The sequence below is a fragment of the Dromiciops gliroides genome, chromosome 3, assembly GCF_019393635.1.
Source record: "Dromiciops gliroides isolate mDroGli1 chromosome 3, mDroGli1.pri, whole genome shotgun sequence".
Classification (NCBI taxonomy): domain Eukaryota; kingdom Metazoa; phylum Chordata; class Mammalia; order Microbiotheria; family Microbiotheriidae; genus Dromiciops; species Dromiciops gliroides.
The window spans coordinates 338,289,859-338,301,960 of record NC_057863.1 but is presented as its reverse complement, the minus strand read 5'-3'; the positions used below and the strand labels follow the sequence as shown (position 1 = coordinate 338,301,960).

General features: G+C 41.0%; 1 protein-coding gene across 4 annotated transcripts in view; it reads left to right on the top strand.

The window, feature by feature from the left end:
* The first annotated feature begins 648 nt into the window (after positions 1 to 648).
* The window catches only part of ZNF148 (zinc finger protein 148), a 151,553-nt gene continuing 140,099 nt past the window's right edge, over positions 649 to 12,102 (top strand). For 2 of the 4 annotated variants that reach the window (XM_043991943.1, XM_043991939.1), the window contains exon 1: positions 649 to 867. The gene's annotated coding sequence lies outside the window, so the exon portion shown is untranslated. Of the gene's footprint in view, positions 868 to 1,414; positions 2,949 to 12,102 lie in introns of those variants that run through there. The other 2 variants (XM_043991945.1, XM_043991944.1) reach the window with 1 other exon arrangement.

The following is a 12,102-nucleotide window of genomic DNA, read 5'->3' as shown; positions in this document are numbered from 1 at the left end:
CTCCCTCCCCCTCTTAAAAACACAGCCCACCTCCTTGCAGTGGTGAAATGCCCTTCCCTCAGGGCACACAGTTGGGTGCAGCATCCAGATTCTAGTTCCTTCCTATCACTCACTACTACCTGCCTAAGACGCAGCCAACCCGGGGCCTTCTAGTGACAAGGGCAAAGGGCTGCCTCTGCTGGCACAGGTGGCATGGGCGGGTAGAACAGAAATTCGGCAGGACTGCCTGCAGCAACGCCTTCCTCGCTTAGCTGCACCCAACACACTGCTCCTGGCCTGGATCCCCAATTCTAGAATCCGGGGCTCCCTTCCGTCTCGAGATCCCTTGCTCCGGTTCCAACCAAGGGTCCCTGTCACAATATCCCTCTCCCAGTGGCCGCTAGCTCGGCCCAAGGACTGGCTCTCCAGATGGGGCAGGCGCAGGAGTAATCTGGGATCCATAGGCTCGCGCTCTGAACTAGGGGAACGCGCGCCCCTGCGCGCCTGCGTACTTGTGCTCGTTCTCGGGCATCCCTTCCCCGAACTCAGTAGGGGGGAAGGTTCACTGCTAGAGCAGGGCGGGCGGAGGGAAGACGTGGAGTGCTTCCCGTGCGGGGTTTCCCACAATGCACCTTGGCGGCGGCGGCGGCGGCGGCGCTCTAGCCGGGGCATGTCTGCATCTCGACTGCTCTGGGAGGAGGAAGAGAAGGAGGAAGAGGAGGAGGAGGAGGGGGAGGAAGAGGAGAAAGGCGCAGGGGTGGGAGCTATTGCTGAAGCTGCCACCACCAAAGTTTCTCCCCCCTCCCCCCTTCCCCTCCTCTTACGGCCCATAGAATGGCCGGAACCGCTGCCGCCCCCGGTTGGTGACCGCGCTGTTCGCCGCCCGCGGTAAAGAGCACGGCCTGGCAGGCCGGGCCTGGGCTCCGGGCGGGAGGGGGAGAGCGCGCGGCTGCAGGGGGAGGGGGGGGCGCAGAGGAGCGCGCGGCTGCGGAGGGGGGGCGGCGGAGAGCGCGCGGCTGCGGGGGCGAGGGGGGGCAGGGGAGCGCGCGGCGTTAACGGCCGCGGGGGAGGGGCGCAGATGCGGGGAGCGTCTGAGGGGGAGGGATGGATGGAGCGGTGGTTGGGGGAAAAAGGGAGAGGAAATTCATGAGGGAGAGAGGGAAGGATCCAGGCACGCAGGGAGGGAGGGAGGGAGGGAGAAGGGGCCTTCTAGAGAGGGAGTGAGGACTGGGGTGCAGAGGGGCCGAGGGATAATGAAAGGGGTGTCAGGAGGGGAGGGACTATCCGAGGTGGGAAGAGGGTGTCAGGAGAAGGGGGACCGACTACCTGTGGTGTGAAGGGAATGTTGGGAGGGGAGGGACTATGTGAGGCATGAAGGGGGGGGGGTCGGGGGAGAAGGAATCTTTGAGGTGGGAAGGAGTTGTCAGCAGAAAGGGGACTACAAGGGGTGTGCAGGGAGTGTTAGGAGGCTAGAGACTCTCTGAAGTGTGAAAGGGGGGGTGCCATCTGGAGGGCAGGAAATACCTGAGCTGTAAGGGGATGTCAGACGACTGGACATGGTAGGAGGGGAGGGACTGCCTGAGGTGGGAAGCAGGTATCGGGAGGGAAAGGAATTTGTATTTGAGGTGTGAAGGGATTGTCAGAAGGGTTAGAAGATTGAAAGTGTGAAGTTTATGTCGGAGGAGTAGGAGGGGGTGGGGAAGGAATTGAGGTGTGAAGGGAATGTCAAGAGGGGAAGTGCTATCTGAGGTGTGAAGAGAATGTCTGGAAGGGAGGGAGTATCTGGGATGGGAAGGGGGTGTCGGGAGAGGAGGAAAGGTTTGAAAGGGGGATAGCAGGAGAGAGAGTATGAGGTTTGAAGGGAATGCCCAGAAGGAAGGACTCATCTAAAGTGTGAAAGGGTTATCAAGAGGGAAAGGCAATGTCTAAGGTGTGAAGGGAGTATCAGAGAAGGGGAGAGGGCACCTGAGATAGGAAAGAATTGTTAGAAGAGGGAAGAGGAAGGGAGTAGTTGAGGTGTGAACAATCTCACAGGAAAGGAGAGGATGTCAAAGGTGTATGTACAAAGTTGGAAGCTGTGATTGAATGAGGAGGATGTGGAGGAGATGAATCCCTACAGTACTTAGCATTGTTTTCCACATAGTAGGCATCAATCTGATGAGGGATGGATAAAGAGTTGTCCCATGATAGGAGGAATGAAGGGGTATCTCTAGAGGAGTCATTAGGATTCAGGTGATGTCCAGTGTGGGGAGATGTATGGAAAAATGGAAAGGATTGAGGGGGAGAAAGTAATGGCTATGAAGAATATCTAGTAATAAAAAATATATGGCCAAGGCAAGAGGGTATATTAAGTGTTGGAGATAAAGAGGTAGGAGAGAAAAGTCTAACTGAATAAGTGAAAGACTGAAGAGTACCCTGTTCCTTACTGATTTGGTATCAAGCTCAGATAGGACTCCTCTCTTGTCATTTTATTCATCTAATAAGTGGGATTTAGTATGTGTTTTGGACTTAACTATGGGGTTGGGTCTTGGAGCTTAAATTGGTCCAGGATGACTTAAGGGAGTTCTTTTGACGCCTACATTGGGCCTGAACCTTTATGATAATCCTGGAATGAAGGCTACAGGCTATGATTTTGAAATTCTAGCAAGTTTAAAGTAACATGTCAGTGGTCTAATGAAAACTATTCTTGAAAGTGCCAGAATAGAAATAACTTTATTGGTTGTGTCTGTCAGCTGTCTACTCTATTGCCAATTTGACCAAGAGAGCTGGTCTAGAGGGTATATTACTAGGGTGGTGGTAGACAAAAGGGAAGAGTCCAATGCAATGTGCAATAATACATTTAAGGAGGATCCTAGTTGGATGGGTTGGTTGGGAAAGGCTTGCTTCATAAAATTTTAGAAGTGGAAGACTTTTAAGAGATCATCTAGTCCAACTTCCTGTTTTTGCCATTGAGGAAACTGAAGTCTCAGGTATGTTTGCATGATGTTGGGAGGAAATATTTGGGATATCATGAGGGTATCAGCGGAAGAGAGAAGCTATCTGACAAAAGGGGTTGTCAGGAGTAGTTTTCTTACTTAGAGATTTCTTCTGCATTCTTCTGCTTTAGCAGATATGCTGTGAAGAAAAATGTTGCAGAAGGTCTGCATCTGGATTTGGATTGATTCAGAATGTCTCTCCAAGTCTTGGGTGGCTAAAGGAGTTCAGGACCTTTTCTTTGTTATTCTATAGTCCATCCCATCCAGAGGAACCCCAACAGGCTGAGTCTCTTTTGGATCCTAACAGGAAGGACTAGAATCTTTCCATAACATAAGCAAGACTGACTTGACCTGAGCTAGATCACCTAAAATCATTCCGGAGTAGGCCCCCAACGAGGAACCCTATTCTATAGCCATATATACCCTGAGATCTACCTTAGAATTTAGAAATTCAGCCTGTTGGATTAGAAAGGTGAGATGGACCTTTTTATTCCGCATTTTGCTTAACTGTTTTCAAAAGGGAGAGGATGGTTCATAGGTAGTGGGGTATCTTGGGAAGGTTATGAGCAGAGTGAGGAAGGAGAGAATTGAAAATATGAAGTTGAGGTAGACAGATGAAGGAAATCTCTGAAAGGGCAGGATATCTCTGAAGGGAAAGAATCATAAAGAAGTAGAACTCTGGAGATATATACCTAGGGACAATGGGAAAAGTGAGTGTGGTAAGGAAAATGGAATGGGTTATATGAAAGACAACTTGAGAGGAACAGCAAAGGGAAAAGTTGTTGGGTAGGCCTCTAAGGGAATAAGAAATGAAGTATTAGGTATGGGTACTGTGTATCTAGAAAGCACTACTTTATAAACTAGTGAGCTTCAGATCCTGGGGAGTTGTGATGACCACTTATTAAAAATGCCTTGGGGTTAGACTATCTGGTCTCTAAGATTCTTTCAGTTCCAAGATTGTGTGAGCCAATGAGCTTTGTGGGAATCAGAAAAAAAAAATCTTTAAATTGTAACATAAAGGACTCAAATTTCAGATTAATAAAGCTGCTGGATGGTGAGTTTTAGAACTTGAAAGGAGTTATTAGGTTTATTGTGTGATGTTATTTTTGAGGACTTCTGGAATTATTTGTGTGTACAGATTGTGGGGTAAGGCATGGGGAACAGCAACTCCTAAATATCCTTTTCAGTCCAGTATGGTAGATCTTCTGTTCTAAAATGGGGTATTGCAGAATGGAAGTGGTAGCTAATTTGTGGAAAGAGGATAAGGTTATATAAAGGGCAAATGAATAGTTAATGGATCTGAGGGCATTTGGGTATAAGTACTTGGAGGATTTTAATCACAGTCAGAGACAGTTGAAGCTTATGAGAAAAAAAGCCCATTTTATAGATGAAATTCAGGCTCTGGTTAAATGACTTGTCCACGGTCACAGAAGTATCCTAGTATCCCATCTCCAAGTATCTTATTTTTTCCACTATACCATGCTGCCTCAGTTGGATAGTTGAGGAGATATGTGGTAGTTTTAAACAAAGTTTTTTGAGATATCAGAAAGAATTATTTAAAATGTTGACCTATGTAGAATTCTACATCGAATTTCTACAGAGGCAATATGGGCAGTACTAATAACACATTTATATAGTGCTTTAAGTTTTATAAAATATTTTATTTTTTTCATGTGAATCGAATGAAATAGGAAGTATAAATGTTAATATCCCCTTTTTATAATTGAGGAGACAGATTCAGGTTAAGTGATTCGCCCAGTTCATAAAACTAGAAAGGGTTGGAACTGCAATCTTGGTGTCCTGCTTCTAAGTCCAGTGGTCCTTTCATTAAACAATGCCTGCTGGAACCAGGGTAATAGATATCATCAGTAGGTTCATCTTAAGATTTCTCTCCTTAAAACATCGCCTGAGGACATAAAGTCAACTGGTCATGATCTTTTCCCTAATTTTAATTACCTTAACACTTACATATAGTGTAAACATAACACAGTAATGCAGCTAAGAATTGTTCTATTGATTGTTTCATATATGTCCATCTTGTTTCCCCAGCTAGATTTTAATCTCTTCAAGGGTAGTGTATTCTGGGGTTTGTAAGGGACTGTATATTCTGGTTTCTTGTATATCCCTTACAATAATGCTAGCCACAAAGTAATGATTTAAAGTGTTTGTTGAATTAGTTGCTAAATAGCAAAGCACTTTACAACTATCTCATTTGATCCTCACAACAATTCTTGAAGGTAGGTACTATTATTATTATCTCTATTTTTATAGTAGAGAGAACTGACAGAGGTCGCGTTTTGCTCAGGGTCACACAGCTAGAATTGTCTGAGGCTGGATCTGAACTCAGGTCTTCCTGACTCTAGGTCCAATGCTCTATGTTCACTGTGACACCTAGCTACCTTATGTATGAAAATAGTGTGTTATTGGTAAGGAAAATGGTGGGACTTTCCACAGTAGAGGGAGAATGAGGATTGTGTAGTAGGAAGGGCTATGATGTTCTTGGAAAGCAGCAGTATTCAGTTTGATTAAATTTCAAAGCATTTATTGAGCGCCTACTACATGCCAGGCACTTTGGTGCTAGTGATAGAAAGAAAAAAATGAAAGTGTGTGGAAGGCGGTTTTGGCAAGGGTTCAGTTAATGGGGAGAAGAGAAAAAAATGTTTTTATTCTTTCAGGAGGTGAAGTATAGAAGAGAGTTGACAGAACAAATTACATTAGATTTAGGTGAAAATGGGGCTTTAATTTATCTAATGTAAAAAGGGACCCAAGGGTTCTCTCCAAACCTAATTCTCTTTGGTTTGGAGTTGTTCTGGCCTGTAATAAAATTTGGGTTAGTCTTTGGTTCCCCTACTCGGTAGAATTGCTTGTGGGCTGGGTGAGATCTGTATTGGTCCAAGGATTTTATTCAGTTTATGAAATGTCTGCTATCATATACTGCAGGGGTTCAGAAAAGTGCAGGACATAATTTATTGTCTGACAGGAAATAAAACATATTAAACAGCTAAGTAATAATGTGAAGTGCCAATATAACATGAGAGATTAAAAAAAACCCAATACGTTGTTTAAAGGCATAAATATGTACTGTTGTCACCCTGTAGAGTAATACAACTATTTCAAGGATGCCATTGTTCAAAATGTTTTTTAGAACTTCTCTTTTAGAATTACCTTCAGAACCATCTGCATGTTTTTTTTGAATATCCTCTTTGGTCCTTTGAACATGTTTTTGTGTAGAGCTAAGTCATTCAGGACTAAGCCTACTGAATAAGGTGGGCGATCAAGTTATATAATACTGTTTTTAGTTAAAACTTGTGACTATAAGGTCGCGAGACTTGTGTGTGGAAGGAGTGGGAAAGTTTAGATTTGTATCTTATTATTGTTTCAAAAAGACTTTTTTAAACAAGGGAAGCATTGTTGAAAGAAGTGTAGACCCTCCTACCCCATAGGTGACTACTTTGAAGGACAGCAATCCCCTGGATATATGTTTTCTGGTATACCAAATATGCTACATTATAGTCATATTTCATATTAGGAAATATATGATTAAGTGCCAACATGAGAGAAATAACAAGTTTGATAGGAGTTCAGAGAAGGGAGAAACCATTATGACATAGAGTCACTGGGAAAATTTAATGGATTTAGGATAACTCTTTTATTGTTTTTAATTTAATTTAATTAATTTATTTTTGTGAGGCAATTGGGGTTAAGTGACTTGCCCAGGGTCACACAGCTAGTAAGTGTGTAAAGTGTCTGAGGCCGGATTTGAACTCAGGTTCTCCAGGGCTGGTGCTCTATCCACTGCACCACCTAGCTGCCCCTAGGCTAATTCTTGAAAAGATCTTTGGAAATCCAGAAGGGAAACAGAATGGAATCAAACTCCTCTCTTCTGTAGTCTAGATGTTCTGAATGAATGAAAAGACTTTTGGCATAATTTTGGAAAATCACTGGAAAAACTAACATAAGAGTTGGGTTTGATGAATCAGTATAGGGGATATGAAAATTGAGTGTAAGGAATAAGTGAAAGGAATATGAGGAGAAAGAAGGGAAATATCTGATAGAGGGAATGGAGGAAAATGGAATATGTGATCAGGAGATGATAAAGGGGATTGTAGTAGTTTGGTATACCTGTTAGCATTCTGCAGTGAACTGATACAGGAATGTTTTGGAAGGAAGGAAGAGGGGACTTTCTGAATAGGATTATGAAAAGAGCAACCTGGAAGGGATGTCTCAAGGAAGAAGAGGAGAACATATGAATGTTTAAGAGAAGATTAGAAAGATGTAGAAGTTATTGAGTCATATATTTATTATGGAGATAATTTATCAAAATTTTACCTATCATTTAGTGACCAATTCACATACTTACTCTTTCCATGATGCTTTGGGAAGCCATGCTTACTACTTCTTATTTTGTATAGCAATCAATCCCAACCAGGGTAGATTAAAATATATCTGGGAATTTATAGAGGGTAGTAGAAAAATTAGAATATATTGAGGAGCAACTAAAATAAGATTGAAAATTTTTGGTGGTTTGAAGGATATAGGGGAGATATTTATCTTATGCATAGTAACTTGTGCTCAATCAATATTTGTTAAGTTAATATGCCTGAAATATAGTATAGTGTGGTTATATGAGGATGAATATGTATGATGAACTCAGCATTTATTCAACAAGCATATATTGAGCATCTACTATTTATAAGACATTCTGCCAAGCATTGTTCGTATATAGAATTGTACTGTGTATAATCAAATCTTTACAATACCACATAGTATTTGGTAAATGTCTTCTAAATTGTACAGATTAAATGTACTGGGAATGTTGCTAAGTGAGGCATAGCTTTTACATTGAGTTGATCAGGAAAGACATCATTGGAAGGATGGCATTGTAGCTATACCTTGAAGAATGGACTGGGGAGGGCAGAGAGAATAATATCAGGAAAGAAGGTAGAAAAGAGGAATGTATATTTGGGGAATGGGATGTAAGTCAGATTGCCTGGAAAACAGTTCATGTTGGGAAGTAGTAAGATAGGTTTTTTGGGCAGATTATGGAGGACCCCAAATTGCAGACAAGTTTGGCTTTTAATCAGTAGCTAATGGGGGGCTATTAATTTTTTGATGACATGATCAGAGTGATACATTAGGAAGTTAGCAATATGGATAGATTGGAAAGTGAGTGATCATAGATTGTAAGAATAGAAGAGACCCTAGAAATCATCTGATTTAACCTCTTTTTTTGAAAGATGAAGAAACTGAGGTGTAGAGAGATTAAGTGACTTGCCCAAGGTCACACAGCTAGTAAGTATAGGCTTTGATCTCAGGTGCTGACACCAAACTCAGTACTCTCTTTGTTGCACTATGTGACACTAGGAATGGGAATGTTATAGTCTATCAGTAAATATTTATTACAGAGTATTGTTATTAATTATAGGAATCTTAGAGTTGGACAGGAAGGATTCAGCAAGAGCTACTTTATGAAAGAAAAATAAACAGTATTCGGTAAAGGACAAAGAAGATGTCAGATAATTCCAGGATTTCTATCAAGGGTGACAGAGAATGGCATATAACCAGGATCAATTGGTTTTAGTGGAGAATTATATTTTTTGTTTTAAACATTGAAATTCAAGCGTTGGTGAGGCTTCTGTGTGTAGATGTCCAGTAGGCCAATGGAAATGTAGGAATTGGGTTTGGGAGAAGGCTTGGGACTAGAAACAGGGATTTGTCCACTTAGAGGTCATAGTGGAAGAGGAGAGAGTATAGAAAGAGGAGTTAGCAAAAGAGTGGTCAGAGGAATAAGTGATTAAGGGTTAATGTAGTGACATAGTCATTAAGAATTTTATTGAGATTAGATAGCATCAAATGTGGCAGAAATGTTGAGGATGTAGACTGAGGCATTGGATTTGGCAAATGGGATATCTTTTTAAATTGATAACACAGTCTAGGATCTTCCTTTACTAGTGCAGGTTGGCAGCTGTTTTGAAATTTATAATCTTGGGAAGTTGCCTGGGGGCTCTGAGATTAAATTATTTGGGAAGGCATACAGTGGGGACTGAACCTTGGTCTTCCTGCCTCTGAGGCCAGCTCTTTATCTAGTACAACACACTGTATCTCATGGGGATGGTAAAGTGTTACTAGGATTTAGAGGTTATTTAGTTACCTTTGTTTTACAGATGAGGAAACTGAGTCCTAGAGAGGTTGTGACTTGCCCATGGTCACCCAGTTAGTAAGTGGCAGAACTGGAATTTGTACTCACGTCCTTTCACCCTAAACCTTATATTCTTAAACTGTACCTTGTTATCATTAATGACCTTCAGAAGGCACTTTCAGTTGAGCATTGTGACCAAAACCATGTTGTAAGGGAAAACAGAGTAAGTGACTGGTAAAGAAGTGAAGATGACTTCTATTTAAAAAAAAAATTTAATTTTTGTCAGTTAACAAAAATCTACCTTCTCTTTTTCCCCTCCTGACCTGAAAAAGGAAAAAAAACCAAACCTCTTGTAATCAGTATACATAGTCAAATAAAAGAAATTCTGTAGCATTGTGACCCTGGGCAAGTCACTTAACCCTGATGGGAGTAGTGGGGGGACACACAAAAAAAGTTTATAGTTAAAAAGATGGCACTTGAGGTGGAGAGAGAGAGAGAGAGAGAGAGAGAGAGAGAGATGTATGTATGTATGTATGTATGTATATGTGTGTATACAAACACACACAATACACATATATACAAACACACATACATATAGATACACATACACATACATACACATATGCAAACACACATACATACACATATGTATGTATGTGTGTATATATACATATATATGTATGTATGTGTGTATATATGGGGGGGGTTAATATAGGCAGAACTGTGATTGAGATTGTAGACAGTTCAGAGCAAAGGAAGATAAATTGAAATTGAAGATAATAGGATAATTCATGGAGTTAAAGCTCCAAAGAAGGTTTGGGGGAATTTAAAACAAAGTGGCATAATGGATAGAGTGCTGGATCTGTAGTCAGAAAGACCTGAGTTCAGATCTGTGACCCTGTTTGCCTTAGTTTCCTTTTTTGTAAAATGAGTTGGAGAAGGAAATGGCAAACCATTCCATTATCTTTGTCAATAAAACCCCAAGTAGGGTCATGAAGTGTTGGACACAACTGAACAATAACAACTATGACTAGATAGCCTTGGAAGGGAGGAGGTGTAATTCTTCCTAGACATGAGAAAAGGTCAAAAAAAGAGGTTGAAGATTCAGAGAAATTTGGAGACAGTGAAGAAATTAAGGAGGCTCATTTATGCCAGAAGGCCTTTATCACTTTATCACTTTTTCTTAGCAAAATAAATAGAGGGAGGTCGTTAAATCATTAAGAATGAAGGAGACAGAGGTAGAATTTGGGGCTTGAAAGTAAAATAAGTTTGGGAAATTTATTTCTGGAGAATGTCATAGCCAGTGAGCAAGCAACAGTGACGACCTAAGATTAGACAGCAATGAATTTGTTAATGGGCTGAGTCAGTTATGACTTCTTCTAGTAACTTTTGGCACTATGAGCATAACTGATGTTTAGAGGTTGACATGGTGGGCACAGCAGAAATCAAGGGAGCCAGGCTAGAGTACCAGAGAAGGCAAGATGAAAGTGAGTTTAGACTGGGTGGGGAGTCAGGAGAGAAAAGGGAGCCTGCTCTGACAGCACAATCTTGGGCTGCTGGTTTGAGGGAATGTTTGAAAACTGCTAAGGGAGTAATTTTTTAAATAGTTTATTATTTTAATTTTTCAATAGTATTTTCAAGTTTTTAAAAAAAATTATTGACTTACTTCTCCAACCACTGAGCAAATTAAAAAAAAAAAGCCCAAAACCAAATCCCTCAGTGCATAGTTGTATTGTTCAGTAAACAAATCCCCACCATAGCCATTTCTGAAAATACTTATCTCTGCATTTTAAATTTTATATATCTTTTCAGGAGGTGAGTGGCATGTTTCATCTTCATTCTTCTGAACTCCTAGTTTATCATGTCATTTATCCTAGTTTTAAGGTTTTTCAAAGTTATTTTTCTTCTATAATATTGTTATTGTATAAATTATTCTGCTTCTGTTCTCTTTACTTTGCATCAGTACATAAAGGTCTTTCCGGTTTCCATTTCATTATTTCTTATGGCACAATAATATTTCACTATATTTATATACTACAATTTGTTTAGCTATTCCCCAATAAGATGCCTGCTTAGTTTCCCTTTTTTGGCTACCATAGAAAGACATGCTGCAAATATTTTATACATATAGATCCTTTTCTCATTGCTTTGGGGGTATAGATCAAGAAGTGGTATAGTTGGGTCAAAGGATATGGCACAGTTTCTTCCTTGGCATAGTTCCAAATTTCCTTCCAGAATTGCTAGACAAATTCACAGATCCCTCAACAGTGTACTGGTATACCAGTGTTCATATAGTCACTCTGACATTTGACATTTTCCATCATTTCTAGTCTGATAGGTATGAAGTAGAATCTCAGAGTTGCTTTAATTTGCATTCTCTAATTATTAGAGATTTAGACCATTTTTTTTTCACTTTTTTTTTTTGGTTTTGTGAGTCAATTGGGGTTAAGTGACTTGCCCAGGGTCACACAGCTAGTAAGTCACCTAGCTGCCCCTCACATGATTGTTGAGAGGATTTCTTCCTTTGAAATCTGCCTCTAAAAAATCCTTTTTAAAGATCCATTTATAATTGAGGAATGACTTTTGTTTTTATAAATTTGAATCAGTTTCTTATAGATTTGAATATGAGACCTTTACCTGGTCAGAGAAACTTGTTACAAAGAGTTTTTTTCCTCAGTTATCTGTTTCCCTTCCTTTTTTTTTTTTTTTTTGGTGGGGCAATGGGGGTTAAGTGACTTGCTCAGAGTCACACAGCTTGTAAGTGTCAAGTGTCTGAGGCCGGATTTGAACTTGGGTACTCCTGAATCCAGGGCCGGTGCTCTATCCACTGTGCCACTTAGCTGCCCCCTATATACAACTCTTTTTTAATTTTTTTTTATTTTTTTGGGGGGGTGAGGCAATTGGGGTTAAGTGACTTGCCCAGGGTCACACAGCTAGTAAGTGTTAAGTGTCTGAGGCCAGATTGGAACTCAGGTCCTCCTGAATCCAGGGCCAGTGCTCTATCTACTA